Source organism: Mercenaria mercenaria, chromosome 10 (assembly GCF_021730395.1).
Source record: "Mercenaria mercenaria strain notata chromosome 10, MADL_Memer_1, whole genome shotgun sequence".
In the NCBI taxonomy this organism is placed as follows: Eukaryota; Metazoa; Mollusca; class Bivalvia; order Venerida; family Veneridae; genus Mercenaria; species Mercenaria mercenaria.
The window spans coordinates 9,458,444-9,477,229 of record NC_069370.1 but is presented as its reverse complement, the minus strand read 5'-3'; positions in this window follow the sequence as shown (position 1 = coordinate 9,477,229).

Genomic DNA, 18,786 nt, shown 5'->3' with positions numbered 1-18,786 from the left:
CTCCCTTTATTTCAAATTAAAATGGGTATATCTCTGTAACTAATGAAGATACTGATCTGAAATTTCATTTATGTTATCAGATGGACTTGGACAATCAGTGAAGATACATATTGACTGAATTTATTAGGACTCAGATAATCAGGGTAGATAACTGTGTACTGATTTTATGTCAAATTACCTCCCTTTGTTTCAAATCAAAATGGGTGTATCTCAGTAACCAATGAAGATACTGACTTGAAATGTCATTTATGCCATCAGATGGACTCAGACAATCCGGGTAGATAACTGTAAATGAACATACCTCAGAAGCATCTAATGGGATTGGTTTTTAATGTTATTTAAGTCTTCCAGGGTAAGGAATAGTCAATCTAGTACAAAAATGCAGCATTTGAGCCTAGGACCTTCAAACTTGGTATGGAGATTGGCCCTGACTAGTATGTGACCCGTAGGTCAAAAGGGACTGTAACAAGAAAATATTTATCCTGATGATATTTAATGTGTATGCCTATGTGACCTATGCCAAAACTTGATCTTATCATTAAGAGCAATGGTACCCAGGTGAGCGATATAGGGCCATCATGGCCCTCTTGTTGTGAGTTAATAACTGAATAATGCATTGAACTCTTTTAACCTCTTTGAAACTACTGGTCCGAAGTACACATAACTTGGTCTGGCAAGGTATTCAAATTGTTCCACTTGACCACTTTTAGTGGCCACCAGAGCTAAAAAATAGAAATACCTTCAAACAACTTTTTCTTGTGAATCACGATGGATCTGCATCAAACTTGATCTGTATTATCATTACAAGGGCCTCTCCCAAATTTGTCCAAATGTGGATACTAAGCCACGTTCAAGGGACACTAAAGCTAAAAATAGAAACACCTTTGAATAGCATCTTCTCATGAATGGCTTGATGGATCTTCATTAAACTTGCAAGTGTATATGTTACACTTTTGCTTGTGCAGGATGAAGTTTGCGTTAGTTTGGTAGCTTTTTTTTGTGTGGAGAAGAAAACTTTAAAATTTATTTTATATATTTTTTTGGCTAGATTTCTGTTTTCTTTTGCAATCATGCAGTTGCTTTGAGAATGAACCTTTTTTTCTATATTTTTTTTTTTTTTTTTTTTTTTTTTTTTTTTTTTTTGCTTCTTTTTTTCACTATGTGGTCTCTCTATCTTTCAAACTCCTTTGTCATGATGCTCTGACAAATGAAATATTCTGTTCTCTTTTACTGAAATTTTCAGGTATGCTATTATCAAGACAGTTTAGTTTTGCATTTTTCTGAAATCTGTTTGGCTATTTTTACAAAAGGTAATTACATGTATTTCAGAAATTGCATTTACATGTATTTATTAACTGTTTGGCTATATTTTTCCAAAGTTATCTCCTTTATCTTCCTTTTTCCCAGGCCACTGCTCTGCATTATTTATTTCATTTTTAGCTCACCTGAGCAATGCTCAGGTGAGTTTTTCTGATCACTCGATGTCCGGCGTCCGTCGTCCGTCGTCTGTCGTCTGTCGTCTGTCAACATTTAGCTTGTGTATGCGATAGAGGCTGTATTTTTCAATTAATCTTTATGAATATTGGTCAGAATGATAACTTTGATGAAATCTAGGCCGAGTTCGAAAATGGGTCATCTCGGGTCAAAAACTAGGTCACTAGGTCAAATCAAAGAAAAACCTTGTGTATGCGATAGAGGCTGTATTTTTCAATTCTTCTTCATGAATTTTGGTCAGAATGATTGCCTTGATGAAATCTAGGCCGAGTTCGAAAATGGGTCATCTCGGGTCAAAAACTAGGTCACTAGGTCAAATCAAAGAAAAACCTTGTGTATGCTATAGAGGCTGTATTTTTCAATTGATCTTCATGAATTTTGGTCAGAATGATTACCTTTATGAAACCTAGGCCGAGTTCGAAAATGGGTCATCTTGGGTCAAAAACTAGGTCACTAGGTCAAATCAAAGAAAAACCTTGTGTATGCGATAGAGACTGTATTTTTCATTTAATCTTTATGAATATTGGTCAGAATGATAACTTTGATGAAATCTAGACCGAGTTCGAAAATGGGTCATCTCGGGTCAAAAACTAGGTCACTAGGTCAAATCAAAGAAAAACCTTGTGTATGCGATAGAGGTGGTATTTTTCAATTAATCTTCATGAATATTGGTCAGAATGATAACCTTGATGAAATCTAGGCTGAGTTCGAAAATGGATCATCTCGGGTCAAAAACTAGGTCACTAGGTCAAATCAAAGAAAAACTTTGTGTATGCGATAGAGGCTGTATTTTTCAATTCTTCTTCATGAATATTTGTCAGAATGATAACCTTGATAAAATCTAGGCCGAGTTCGAAAATGGGTCATCTCGGGTCAAAAACTAGGTCACTAGGTCAAATCAAAGAAAAACCTTGTGTATGCGATAGAGGCTGTATTTTTCAGTTGATCTTCATGAATTTTGGTCAGAATGATTGCCTTGATGAAATCTAGGCCGAGTTCGAAAATGGGTCATCTCGGGTCAAAAACTAGGTCACTAGGTCAAATCAAAGAAAAACCTTGTGTATGCGATAGAGGCGGTATTTTTCAATTGATCTTCATGAATTTTGGTCAGAATGATTACCTTTATGAAATCTAGGCCGAGTTCGAAAATGGGTCATCTGGTGTCAAAAACTAGGTCACTAGGTCATATCACGTAAAAACCTTGTGTATGCGATAGAGGCTGTATTTTTCAATTGATCTTCATGAATTTTGGTCAGAATGATTGCCTTGATGAAATTTAGACCAAGTTCGAAAATGGGTCATCTGGGGTCAAAAACTAGGTCACTAGGTCAAATCAAAGAAAAACTTTGTGTATGCAATAGAGGCTGTATTTTTCAACTGATCTTCATGAAATTTAGCCAGAATGATTACCTTGATAAAATCTAGGCTGATTTCGAAAATGGGTCATCTGGGGTCAAAAACTAGGTCACTAGGTCAAATCGAAGAAAAACATTGTGTATGCAATAGAGGATGTATTTTTCAATTGATCTTCATGAAATTTGATCAGAGTGATTGCCTTGATGAAAACTAGGTCGGTTTTGAATATGGGTTATCTGAGGTCAAAAACTAGGTCACTAGGTCAAATTAAAGAAAAATCTTGTGTATGCGATAGAGACTATTTTTTTCAGTTGATATTTATGAAATTTGGTCAGGTTGATTGCCTTAATGAAATCTAAGTCGAATTTGAATATGGGTCATCTGAGGTCAAAAACTAGGTCACTTGGTCAAATCAAAGAAAAAACTTCTGTATGTGATAGAGGCTGTATTTTTCAGTTGATCTTCATGAATTTTGGTCAGAATGATTGCCTTGATAAAATCTAGGTTGAGTTTGAACATGGGTCATCTAGGGTCAAAAACTAGGTCATATCTAAGAAAATGCTTGTTTTATCGCAAGAGACCAAATTTTTGGTCCAATCTTAATGAAAATTGGTCAGAATATTTGTTTCCATGAAATCACTAGGTCAAACATGTTTTACACTGTTATGGAGTGTTTCTTAGGTGAGCGACCTAGGGCCATCTTGGCCCTCTTGTTTCATTGTGTTCTTTAAATTTTCGCAATATGTATATACATACATTTTAGTTTTAGTTTGAATTTTGGATAGCTCTTAACAGGTAACATACTATTTACACCTGTCATTCACCTAATAGTTACAGCTTTATGGTTGGCTGACAAAATATCATTTGAATATTATTCGCAGAACAAGAAGTAGAACAGTTGCCCGTGTGATGTTCATTTGTTCTTGCTTTTGGTTGCCCGGGACAGAATTGCTGGTCAAGCTAATTGATTCATGTTTGAGTACACATAACTTACATTGCCTTGTCTGTTCTGTCAACATGTGTGAGTTTAGTTGATATTTTTTGAAGTATGAATGTTCTTTGTGTCATTTTTGTCTTGATTTTATATTTTTATGTGACAGATTATCGGCTGAAGCCTTTGCATGATTTCTTTCGTGGTATTCTGTATTTTGCTTTGTGTTTTCCACACGATATAATATTATTTTTCATTTATGTATTCATTTTGAAATTAGGACCTCTACAAAGTGATTAACTGTTGGGGGCTTCATTTGTGTTGTTTGTTTTAGGGTATTCTGTTGTATATTCTTCACGAAACATGATCAACGTCGTAGTGATTGATTTTTTTTCATCATTCGAGTCGTGAACCAGTGTTCCACTAATCAAGGCTCCCTAATTGAGATTTTATATGTTTGTGTTTGGTTCTTAAGTGCATTGCTGAAATTTTTCATTAAGGAATCTTTTAGCACAGTTTTGATCGCAATTTTCTATTCGAGTCTTGCAAAGTGACTAAGTGATCCAGGCTTTATTTCTTGAAATTTGTGCGTTTGTTTTTGGTTTTGTTGTATGCATTTCAGTTTTCTTTCGCGAGGGTGAATAGCATCGTAGAAATTGTTGAAGTGTGTCACTTAGGTTGATAGTCTTATTATGACAGGGAATGTAATTTTGTATGGATTAGATACTTCATGCATTTTGTACCCTTGATAGTTATAAGCTATGCAGATTGTTTTATGTTTTAGTATGTTGTATGAATGAATATTATATGAGTCTTTAATCTCGGACTAAATTTCCATAACCTAAAGTACTCACCACTAACCAGCTGTCTTTTGACATGTCATTTGCTTTGACAGGTGCAAATTGTATGGTTAACTTTGTGTATTCTTATATGATATTTACTTGTCCAATATGGTCTGTCTTGCAAGTACAAATCTGACACACATAACACATGGGCAACATTCCAGTTAGGTGCACCTTGACCCAAGGCCTTGCATGATTTTGTCTTCTTAATTTATCCATTAGGTTTAGGGAGTTACATGTATTGTATATTTTTATGCCCCCGAAGGGAGGCATATAGTTTTTGAACCGTCTGTCCGTCTGTCGGTCCGTCGGTCTGTCAGTCTGTCCGCAATTTTCGTGTCCGGTCCATATCTTTGTCATCGATGGATGGATTTTCAAATAACTTGGCATGAATATGTACCACAGTAAGACGACGTGTCGCGCGCAAGACCCAGGTCCGTAGCTCAAAGGTCAAGGTCAGACTTAGACATTAAAGGATAGTGCATTGATGGGCGTGTCCGGTCCATATCTTTTTCATCAATGGATGGATTTTCAAATAACTTGGCATGAATGTGTACCACAGTAAGACGACGTGTCGCGCGCAAGACCCAGGTCCTTAGCTCAAAGGTCAAGGTCACACTTAGACATTAAAGGATAGTGCATTGATGGGCGTGTCCGGTCCATATCTTTGTCATCGATGGATGGATTTTCAAATAACTTGGCATGAATGTGTACCACAGTAAGACGATGTGTCGCGCGCAAGACCCAGGTCCGTAGCTCAAAGGTCAAGGTCACACTTAGACATTAAAGGATAGTGCATTGATGGGCGTGTCCGGTCCATATCTTTGTCATCGATGGATGGATTTTCAAATAACTTGGCATGAATGTGTACCACAGTAAGACGACATGTCGTGCGCAAGACCCAGGTCCGTAGCTCAAAGGTCAAGGTCACACTTAGACGTTAAAGGTCATTTTTCATGATAGTGCTCGATGGGCGTGTCCGGTCCATATCTTTGTCATTCATGCATGGATTTTAAAATAACTGTGCATGAATGTGTGACACAGTAAGTCGACTTGTCGCGCGCAAGACCCAGCTCCATAGGTCAAAGGTCCTAAACTCTAACATCGGCCATAACTATTCATTCAAAGTGCCATCGGGGGCATGTGTCATCCTATGGAGACAGCTCTTGTTTTCATAAGTATTCCACGTGATATCACCGTTCTTCCCTAGGCATTTCACTTTGTTGTACAAATTTACACATAGCACTTTTTCCTAACATGACAATTTAACATTAATAGGGTAGAGAAAGGGAGACCACACATACAGATTATTATTACATCTCAGTAAGAATGCAAGATTTATCTTTCTTCTCATTAGGCTACATTGTTTACCTTGTGTTAATTTGAGAAATTTTATCAAAACTTGCTTTTGCATCAAGGAGTTGGGCTGAAATATATATTTGATTTTTTAGCTCACCTGTCACAAAGTGACAAGGTGAGCTTTTGTGATCGCATGGCGTCCGTCGTCAATCGTCCGTCCCTGCGTTCGTGCGTGCGTAAACTTTTGCTTGTGACCACTCTAGAGGTCACATTTTTCATGGGATCTTTATGAAAGTTGGTCAGAATGTTCATCTTAATGATATCTAGGTCAAGTTCGAAACTGGGTCACGTGCGGTCAAAAACTAGGTCAGTAGGTCTGAAAATAGAAAAACCTTGTGACCTCTCTAGAGGCCATATTTTTCATGAGATCTTCATGAAAATTGGTCAGAATGTTAACCTTGATGATATCTAGGTCAAGTTCGAAACTGGGTCACGTGGGGTCAAAAACTAGGTCAGTAGGTCTAAAAAAAGAAAAACCTTGTGACCTCTCTAGAGGCCATATTTCTCAATGGACCTTCATGAAAATTGGTCAGAATGTTCACCTTGATGATATCTAGGTCAAGTTCGAAACTGGGTCATGTGGGGTCAAAAACTAGGTCAGTAGGTCTAAAAATAGAAAAACCTTGTGATCTCTTTAGAGGCCATATTTCTCAATGGATCTTCATGAAAATTGGTCAGAATGTTCACCTTGATGATATCTAGGTCAAGTTCGAAACTGGGTCATGTGCGGTCAAAAACTAGGTCAGTAGGTCTAAAAATAGAAAAACCTTGTGACCTCTCTAGAGGCCATATTTCTCAATGGATCTTCATGAAAAATGGTGAGAATGTTCACCTAGATGATATCTAGGTCAGGTTTGAAACTGGGTTACTTGCGGTAAAAAACTGGGTCAGTAGGTCTAAAAATAGAAAAACCTTGTGACGTCTCTAGAGGCCATGTTTCTCAATGGATCTTCATGAAAATTGATCAGAATGTTCCTCTTGATGATATCTAGGTCAATTTCGAAACTGGGTCACGTGCGGTCAAAAACAGGTCAGTAGGTCGAAAAATAGAAAAACCTTGTGACCTCTCTAGAGGCCATATTTTTCATGAGATCTTCATGAAAATTGGTGAGAATGTTCACCTTGATGATATCTAGGTCAGATTCAGAAGTGGGTCACGTGCCTTCAAAAACTAGGTCATTAGGTCAAATAATAGAAAAACCTTGTGACCTCTCTAGAGGTCATATTTTTCAATGGATCTTCATGAAAATTGGTCAGAATTTTTTATCTTGATGATATCTAGGTCACATGTGCTCAAAAACTAGGTCACTATGTCAAATAATAGAAATAATGACGTCGTACTCAGTTCAACACTAGGTCATGTGGGGATAGGTGAGCGATTCAGGACCATCATGGTCCTCTTGTTTAATTTAATTTTTGCTTAGGCTTCATTATTTTTAACTTAATCAAGTTTTCCATTTAGGTCAAAGAGAGACGTGTATTATTGTATATGTTTACTAATTTTTGGTCTTCTCAAGATTTAAATTTAAAGGTATAAGCTATCAAACTGAAGCACAAATGTGCTTCTAATTACGGCCACTTCTGAAGTATATAAACTGCCAATTCATCAATGTACAAATTTTTTTTAAAAAGTTTTAGACTTAAAGAGGCTACCAAACGCACATCCGGCAAGTAATGACGAAACTGCCAGATTTGGTCTTAACATGGTGCGGTATACAACACTGCCATGTCAAGCGGCTCCAGCAAAAGTCTTTGAGAAAGACGTTACATGCTATTCGTAACTTCTAGCACTTTATATACCACATCTATATAGCACTCTTTTTATTAGCTCACCTGTCACATAGTGACAAGGTGAGCTTTTGTGATCGCCCTTCCTCTGTCTTTCACAATTTCTTGAAAGAGACCACATTTTGCATTCGGTTATCATAGAGGCACATTTATGACCCTATCGTCATGAAACTTGGTCAGAATGTTTATTTTGATGATTCCTATGCCAAGTTCCAAACCATGTCATATGGTGTCAAAAACTAGGTCACACAGTCAAATCGAAGGAAAAGCTTGTTAACACTCTTGAGGCCACATTTTTGACCCTATCTTCATGAAACTTGGTCAGAATGTTTATCTTGATGATTCCAAGGCCAAGTTCAACAGGTGAGCGGTATGGGGTCATCATGACCCTCTTGTATAAAAATATATTCAGTAGTGTTTTACAGAAAAACATCTATATAATAATCACATTAAACATGGTAATTAAGATATTTAAAAAAAACAATTTAAAATTACATAATTTTGGTAATAAAATACATAGCATTTATAATTAATGGTATACATATTAAAGTCCCGGTTACAACAACAACAACTAAATAGTAAAATATACATAAAATATTAAATCACAATTTAAAATAAACTTTATATTATTTTGGCACACTAGAGTTCTTGGCTGGCTGGCCATATCCCTGCATTACTCAATCAGGTAATAAATTGAATTAGTTGCCATAGGGTTATATGAAATAATGCGTCCTTAAAGCTTTTTTTTAAACTTTGCAAGGTCTTGCAGTCTTGTATGTCAGATGGGAGAGCATTCCATAACCTCACAGCTGCTGTATGAACGCTCATGTCACCATATCGCACTGTCCTACATTTGGTCACCACTAATGTTACTGAATTATTTTGGGATCTCGGATTTGTGGATGGCGTATATATTTCTAACATGTTCACTACATAAGCTGGTGACTGATCATTGAGTGCCTTATATGTATGTGTTAGAATTTTGTATTCTACCCTGAACTACACAGGAAGCCAATGGAGTTAACGCAACACAGGTGTTATATGGTCGTATCTGGATGTTCTGGTTACTATTTTAACTGCCGTATTTTGGACATTTTGTAGTTTGTTCATTGACGGAATTGGAATCCCATATGGAAGAGAGTTACAGTAATCCAAACGTGATGTAACGAGAGAGTTAATTAGAGTTTTGGTCGCGTTAGTGGTTTTCTGATGTGACCAATTTGCCGTAACTGCATAGGAATTCCTATACACTATTCACATGTTGCTCTATCTTCATGTTCGAGTTCAGGAAATTTAAGCACCAAAGTTCCAGTGTTGGTCATCAAGTTCACAAGATAAGTTTGCTGACTTTTTAATTATTGATTTCACTTACAGATTGTGTTTTGCAATGTTATATTGGTTCTGATTGTTTCGATCTTTCCAATAAAGAAGTCATTTAAGTCATGTGGGAGATGCTATGGAAATGAATGTGATGATAAAATCACCTCATTTATATGGCCAAGAAGATTTTTGGTAATCTAAGATAAACTCCTTTGGTCACTCCCACATGACTCAATTTTGCTTGTATAATAATTAACATGAGCTTGTTTTAACATCTTATACACGTCAGCATACTGCGTTTAGTTAATTTGGTGATCGATTATTACTTTACCTCCATGTCATTTGCGTTTTAATTTGAGTTTCTGATGTTTCACTTCGTGGAGTTGCTCAGTATACCATGGACATGAAGGTCTTAACACAATATGGTCTTGGTAGTCAAAGTGGCGTTCTTGGTTAAAGTTTTTCGGCAACCTTTGTTTTTCTGTCATATCTTTGTTACTATTGCTTTTTTTCTTACTGTAACTTCACATAAACATTGTCCAGTATACAAACAAAGTATGTTTAGGGGCTGAGCCCATTATACCTAAGGTCAAGGTCACCAAGATGTTATACTTAGGTTATTTTTAAGGTTAAAGTTTTTCGGCAACCTTTGTTTTTCTGTCATACGAGTATCTTTGTTACTTTTGCTTATATCTTGCTGTAAGTTCACATAAACATTGTCCAGCATACAAACAAAATATGTACAGGGGCTGGACCCATTATACCGAAGGTCAAGGTGTTATACTTTGGTTATTTTTAAGGTTAATGTTTTTCGGCAAACTTTGTTTTTCTGTCATATCTTTGTTACGATTGCTTAAATCTTACAGTAATTTCACATAAACATTGTCCAGCATACAGACAAAGTATGTGCAGGGGCTGGGCCCATTATACGTAAGGTCATGGTCACAAAGTTGTTATACTTTGAATTATTTTCATGTTAAATTTTTTCGAAAGCTTTGTTTATACACATATCTTTGGTACTTTAAAAGATAAGACTTGAAATTAAAAATATTTCTTTATAATCATCATCTGCATGTGTGGTTACAAACCCCATAACTCTAATTGTATTTTTGACAGAATTACGCCCCTTTTGTACTTAATTTTGTTTTGCAATCTTCGGTTTCTGGATGTAACTTTAATGCAATATAAGATAAAGACTTGAAACTTAAAATGTATCTTTATCGTCATCATCTGCATATGTGGTAACAATCCCCATAACTTTGATTTGTATATTTGACCAATATTTGCCTCTTTCATACCTAATTTTTTTAACAAACATTGTTTATTGGACATGACTTTGGTACTATATAAGAGAATGACTTGAAACTCAAAATATCTTTACCATCATCATCTGCATGTGTGGTACCAATTCCAATAACTCTAATTTGTGTTCTTGACAGAATTATGCCCCTTGGTGTATCTTCCTTTTAAAGTAGAGGTCTCTTATTGAGACATATATTCATTTTACTGTCAAATCCCCGAATAGTGGAGTGCGCTGTCTTACGGACAGCTTTCGTTGAATATTCCTCCACAAATTCGTCACTATCAGATGGAGTGCATTGAGTGTTAAAGAAATCTATTCTTCGTACATTTTCTCGGAATGAATCAATGTCGATGGAACCTAATTTCCTGTAAGACAGTTTTTCATACTGGGGGTGGTTTGCCCACTTTAGCGTCGAATATCTCACAACTAGCAAAACTAGCCAACAAAAATTAGTTATGCCCCTCAGACCTTTCTTCAAACCAACACAACTATGGCAGTGCAGTTCAAAGCTGGACTTCATCTTTTAACCAATTTATTAATGAAATGATAAATACAAGAAAATATTTTCCTTAAATCCTACACAAATATGGCAGTGCATTTCAAACCTTTTTCTTCGAAGCAGTATTTCAAAGGAAGCAATGTGGCAGTGGAATTCAAAAGATACTTGTCTTTCAAACCAGCGCATATATGTCAGTGCAACTCAATGTTCAAAGCGGGACTTTCTCTCTCACCTGAGCAAGAAGTGCTCATGGTGAACTATTGTGATCAGGCTTTGTCAGTCGTGTATGCATCCGTCCGTCCGTTCGTCAACAATATCTTTAAGCGACATCTCCGAAACCACTGAATGGATTTTGATGAAACATTACACAAAAGATCTCTGGATGGCTTTCTTCTAAAGATAGAAAAATCTTCAAACAACACCTCCTAAACCGCTGGTCCGATTTTGAATTAAATTCATACAAATGATCCGTATTAAACCCTCTACTAAGATTAATCAAATTATCCCAATTCATAAAAAAGAAACATGGCCGCCAGGGGGTGTGGTCTCTTTTCCCTTGTATTGGAAACTTGTTCCCTGGTATTGGAAACTTTAAAAATCTTCTTGTCAGAAACAGCAGATCCAGTTCTGAAATCATTGTCAGAAACAGCAGATCCAGTTTTTACATCATTGTCAGAAACTGCTGGCACTTTGCAACAATTGTGCAAATATACTATTTCGTAATATTTTCTTTACATAATTAGCTTCCAAAAGTGTTCAAGCAAGCAGTGTTACTCAGGTGATCTAGGGCCATCATGGCTCTCTTGTTAGATATTGTCCTTTTCAGAAATATCATGGAAATTGATTTGCCTGACATAAAGCAAGAAATCTGTTGATCATATAAAAGTAAAGGTGTACCACTTTACCAATCCTACTATACATGCACCTTAACATAAATGTTTTAGCATTATCCAGCATTAATTAGCACTATGATTGTGTTTTATTGCATTTTCAATACATATACATGCAATCGTAATATTGTTCTTGGTGTCATATTCATGAACATTTAAGTTTAGACTTTTAGTTTTGCTCCACCGCTATCATATTAGCACATGCTGTAATGAAAATTCGCCTTGATGTGGAAATGTAAGCTACAGACATCGTTGCAAAATAGCATCATTATAAATACATAAAATACAAAATGTATACTGTAAACAAAGTTATGGCAAACGAAATACAATTTCATGGGCATGAAATTCCACATTCTCATTCATCAGATGTTCGTCAAATTCCCGAGATCGGGGGAACCACGATAGACCTCTGGTATGCGAGAACGGAAATTCCATGATTTAGTCCAAAAAGGTACATGTACTTTAGTGAGGGCATAAACTGTGGCATTCAGACTGTAAATAGAATATTTATTAGAAAACAAATGGGGTTGGAATTTAATATCATGGTTTGAACCAACCACAAAATCCAAGAAAATTCCCCACGTATGTTAATGATTCAACATCATCATTGTAATGCTGCCTGCGACCTGTTCTCCAGTTCCATACATTTGCCTGGTAGATTGAGCCAGTTTCACTGTGCAAAGGTTCAGTTCTGATTCAATGATCCATACAATGCTTGTTGTTTTTCTTGGTAGCTCTGTAGATGGGTTTAAGTGGAGGCAAGTGAGAGAATCCACAACAGCCAGGTCCATCCAATAGTCTTTTTCTGTGATCTACAAGGTTAATGGTGTTTGTTGTTTGTCTTGGTACCTCTGCAGATGACCATATGTTTAAGTAGAGGTAAGTGCGGGAATCCACAACAGCCTAGTCCATCCAACAGTCTTTTTCTGTGGTCTGTTTGGACCATGTCATCTTGTGTAGGTCTGAACATTTCATGTTATAGTTCATGAGCAACGTAGTTTATTTCAAACTGCATGAAGCTGATGCACTCTTTCTTTTTTTTTCATTGCACATTCTGCTTAACACAGCATTTTGTAATGTTTAAATTAAACATCAAACATCTTTCTGCTCGAGAAGTTAATATTCTCCATTCTAGTTCCCTATTCACACTAATCTAGCAGTGTATCACTTCGTCTCTGCTGTTGGTCATCCTCCTATGCCCTGTCTGTCTAACCAACTTGTTGATTGAGGTAGTTGTGGATAAACAAGGATAAGCAATTACAATGTTCATGTAACAGCAGTCCTGTCTAAGTAAAGCATGCCATGTGTGCGTCCACAATATTCTCCTTCTGTCCCTAATGCAGCATTCCTCTGGAATGGCAGTCACAGGAAGAGGCACTTCATGCCTGAACAAGTGTAGGAAACATGTCTGAACAACTGTAGGAAACAATATCCAGGTGTTGTGGTCTTATCCTTGAATTGAAAGAAAAATTAATTTTCCATCAGTGAATGTAGAATGAATTGATATTGATATATAAATAATATGAAATAAGGCACTGCCTCAATGAGGAATCGATCCGACTTCAGCTCATCCCATAACATTTGAAAAGAACTGTCTAATGACGGTACGGACCGAAGTACACATTTTTTTCAAGTCGACAGTAAATATCTCATCCGGTATATCGCATGTTACCGTAGAGGGGTCGATCCCGATTTCCGTCGCTTCGCGCAGGATCGATTCCCTATCAATTTAAGGGTAGATTTTGGAATAAAAACCACTGCCCATATTTGTACTGGTGTGCAAGACGTTGCTGTTCGGGCAAGTTATGAGGACGCTTATTAGGCACAAGGAAAAAGCGTATTCTTCCAAAAAATCCGAAGTCAGACGCCCTGTGCACGTGCCGGAAGTACACATTTTTTAATTCGATAGTATGTATTCTCATTCGGTATATCGCATGTTACCGTAGAGGGATCGATCCCAATTTTCGTCGCTATGCGACGAAAAATCGGTAGAATCCATTCCCTTATAATAATAAAATAAGGATTTATAATTTACAATTTTATAATAATAATAATAATAATAATAATAAACCACAAGTCAGGTGAAAACTCGATAATTCGGTTTTACTGACAAATAATATCTGCACTTATCGTAATAATGAAAAAAGTGTTACCAATTAAGGTGATTTTATCTTTATGAAAAATACTTATAAAATGGTAATATGATTTGATATTAAACATACAGTATTTGTAATGGAATATAACATAATGGGTTAAAATCAATAAAATTTTGTGTTTTATCTATTTATGTAGAATTTTCGTTTCAATATTATTCATGTTCATGTAACAGTAGTCCAGTCCAAGTAAAGCATGTGATGGACCATGTCGTTCAAAATTCTTCTGTAGATCATTCAGCCATGTGTGCGTACGCAATATTCTCCTTCTTCTGTCCCTAATGCAGCATTCCCCTGGAATGGCGGTCACAGGAAGGGGGACCTTCATATGTGAGCAGCTGTAGGAAACATGGTCTGAACAACTGTAGGAAACAATAGCCAGGTGTTGTGGTCTTATCCTTGAACTGAAAGAAAAATTAATTTTCCAAGTGAATGTAGAATGAATTGATATTGATATATAAATAATAATAATAAAATAATGATTTATAATTTACAATATTATAATAATAATGATAATAATAATAATAATAAACCACCTGTCAAGTGAAAACTCGATAATTTGTTTTTTACTGACAAATAATATCTGCACTTAATAATTATCGTAATAATGAAAAAGTTTACCAATTAAAGTGATTATTTATGAAAAATGTTTATAAAATGGTAAATGATTTGATATTAAACATACAGTCTTTTTTCCTGGAACATAACATAATAGGTTATAATCAATACAGTTTTGTGTTTTATCTATTTATATAGAATTTTCGTTTCAATATTAAAATTACATAAATTAAAACATTGAAATGCACATGTGTTTTTTCTCTCTAACACAAAATGCTCTTAAATGTGTTTACAATATTTAGAAAGCATAAAAATATAGATGTGTGAATGTAATATGTTTTTTGAAAATCCAGTTTCAGTTTGTGCACATCTCAAAACAAATGTTCACCAGATTAGAATTTAAATTCAGTCTGAATAAAGATGACAGGATTGAATTGAACTTCTTTTTAGCTCGTCTGATTTGTGAAAGAAAATCTACGGGGTGTTGTTACTTGATCGTCAGTGTCGGCGTTGGTTAATTTTTTTCTTTAGGGCCAGCTTTTCTCAAAAACTATAACAACTATAGCTTTGAAACTTTGCACACCTGTTTATCATTATTAGATGACTACGTAGGCCAAGAACCATAACTCTGAGAATCGTGCCTTTTTATACTTGTAAAATTTTATTTTCTTGGTTAAAATCTTTGTTTAAGTCCACGTTTCCAAAATACTATCAGAGCTGCAGCTTTGAAACATTGCACTTTTGTTTATCATCATTAAATAAGAAAGTGAGGAAGCCGTCCAGCTGGCTTACGGAATGTCGGTGGTTCTACCCAGGTGCCCGCTCGTGATGAAATAATGCACGGAGGGGCACCTGGGGTCTTCCTCCACCATCAAAGCTGGAAAGTCGTCATATGACCAAAAATGTGTCGGTGCGACGTTAAACCCAACCAACCAAGAACCAAAACTCTAACATGCCTTTTGTTAGAATTATGGCCATTTTTCATACAAGAAAATTTTAATTCCCTTCAACTTCAGAAATCTGTACTTTATTAGTCCGATTTCTTTATTTCTAAAGCATCAACTTCAAATACTTATGCGGCATTATCTTTGATTTAACACATTTAAATGCACAGCAATCGAAAAATGCTTTTATAGAACATTAACCAAAAACACACTACTCGCAGTGAGATTCGCATAATGCCACTTTGACTCCCATGTTATCTTAGACTTCAGACAGCTTCGGTGAAATGTTGTTTCTGTAGTCTGGCATATTGAACATTCTGTAAAAGATTTGTATAAGCGAAGTATAAGTTCACCATATCTCTATGTAAATATATTTGAGTAAGTGTGTTTTGACCTCAGTTCTATATTTTATGCAGACTGAGACTGTCGTAGATCATTTTAAGTTGTTGTTTAAAGAATTGTTATGGGAAGAATTATGTATGACATTTTTAAAGGGTACATGTCTAATATGATTTAAAACCAAGCATAGAATTATTCAATTAATGTTCTTAACTTTTCTTCACAAGGGTAAAAACTAGATTTGATACTTTTTTACATGTTACCTTGTATAAGCAGGAAGTACTCATATCAGTGGATATATTAAATACATATTCATCTGCCGAATGCTAATTTTAATAAAAAAAATCATTTAGATAAACAATGTACTATAGTTGCTGCAGCTAAAGCAAGATTGATAGATTGTTCATCTTTGTAAAATTATTTAGATAAGGAAAGTTGAACAAAATATATAGTTTTGCTTTGTAGAAATAATTAAGAAAATGCATAGAATGTTATAAGAAATGTTTTAATGTGTAAATTTGTCTTAAAATTGTAACATGATAATTCATATTTGTAGAAATATTTTGATAAAAGGAAATTGATATATGTTGAAATTTTAAAGCTAATTTTTTTATTGATTTTCACATAAATGTTTCTTCGGTTGCCTTCTACCAGATTCCTTCATTTCATCCCGTTAAATCAAGAACACGACCAACAGGGCATAAATTAGAAAAATTTTAAAAAACATTTTCTCCTAGACCCATTTCTCAATTCTGAAATACTATTGAAACTCGCTGTCTTGGACTCGCTCATCTCTTTATGTCTGAACAACTGTAGGAAGCATGTCTAAACAACTGTAGGAAACATGTCTGAACAACTCACGTAGGAAACATGTCTGAACAACTGTAGGAAACATGTCTGAGCAACTGTAGGAAACATGTCTGAACAACTGTAGGAAACATGTCTGAGCGACTGTAGGAAACATGTCTGAACAACTGTAGGAAACATGTCTTAGCAACTGTAGGAAACAATATCCAAGTGATGTGGTCTTATCCTTGTATTGAAAGAAAAACTAATTTTCCGTCAGTGAATGTAGAATGAATTGATATTGATATATAAATAATAATAATAAAATAATGATTTATAATTTACAATATTATAATAATAATGATGATAATAAGTATAATAATAATAATAAAAAATAAACCACCGGTCAAGTGAAAACTCGATAATTTGGATTTACTGACAGACTATTTGCAATTATCGTAATAATGAAAAAAGTGTTAGCAATTAAAGTGATTTTATCTTTATGAAAAATACTTATAAAATGGTTAATATGATTTGATATTAAACATACAGTATTTGTTCCTGGAACATAACGTAATGGATTAAAATCAATAAAATTTTGTGTTTTATCTATTTATATAGAATTTTCGTTTCAATATTATTCATGTTCATGTAACAGTAGTCCTGTCCAAATAAAACCTGTGATGGACCATGTCGTTCAAAACTCTTCCATAGATCATTCAGTCATGTGTGCGTCCGCAATATTCTGCATCAGATATTCTTCTGTCTGTAATGCAGCAATCCTCAGGAATGGCACTCACAGGAAGAGGCACTTCTTGCCTAAACAACTGTAGGAAACAATAGCCAGGAGATGTTGTCTGATCTTTGTATTGAATGAAAAAATAATTTTCCATTAGTGAATGTAGAATGAATTCATATTGATATATAAATAATAATGATAAATTAATGATTTTTAATTTACAATGTCATAATAATAATGTTGATAATAATAATAAACCACCGGTCAAGTGAAAACTCGATAATTCGGTTTTTACTGACAAATAATATCTGCACTTACCGTAATAATGAAAAAAGTATTACCAGTTAAAGTGATTTCATCTTTTTGAAAAATACTTACAAAATGGTAATATGATTTGATATTAAACATAACCAGCATTTGTTCCTGGAACATAACGTAATGGGTTAAAATCAATAAAATTTTGTGTTTTATCTGTTTATATAGAATTTTCGTTTCAATATTATTCATGTTCATGTAACAGTAGTCCAGTCCAAGTAAAGCATGTGATGGACCATGTCGTTCAAAATTCTTCTGTAGATCATTCAGCCATGTGTGCGTCCGCAATATTCTCCATCTTCTGTCTGTAATGCAGCATTCATCTGGAATGGCAGTCACAGGAAGATGCACTTCATGTAAGACACAACTGTAGAAAACAATAGCCAGGTGATGTGGTCTTATCTTGTATCAAGTCATTCTATTTAGGACAATCACTATATGCCTCCCGCATCAGTAGATGCCGGGGACATAAAATATTTACCACGTAAATATTCATTCTATCTGCTTAAAATATTTGTTCGAAAGAATTCTTCGTAAATTGCTATTTTGCGGACACCCCTATTCTGCGGTCATGCGGCCAAATTTTATTACCTCAATGATAAAACAATTACATGTATTTTATGCTTATCACTGATTTTATCAGTTAAAAACGTTAGAGGGTATAGATCATATCATCGATAACAGAAATATACCAAACAAGAGCTTCGCCTAGCGGGGCAATATACGCCCGAAAGGCTTTTTAGAGGAGGGAAGCAAAATTTAAAGAAGAGTCATATCTAAAGATTTTTTGGCGGGGCATATGAGGGATTGGGAGGGGAGGGGGAGAAGGATGTGTGTGTGCGGTGCTGGTGACAATAGACAGTTTACTAAAGAGCAAGAAACTAAATAAAGAAAATGCAGGGTGCGGGAGTGTTTTGGGTTTGGATGTGACAGAATACTAAAGAAGAAGAAGCTAAATGAAAAAGGGTTGGGGAGAGAAAAATTAATCGGTTGGGCGTGGGGAAGTGTGTGTGTGGGGGGGGATATAAATGAAAATAAAGATTTTTTTTTTTTGTGGGCCAGGGGATGTGTATGCTCTGGACATGAAATAAGATGGGGAGGTTTGACCTTGCTGTGACCTTGACCTTTGACCGTCCAACCTGGTTTATACCTTCTGCACATCGTCTCATC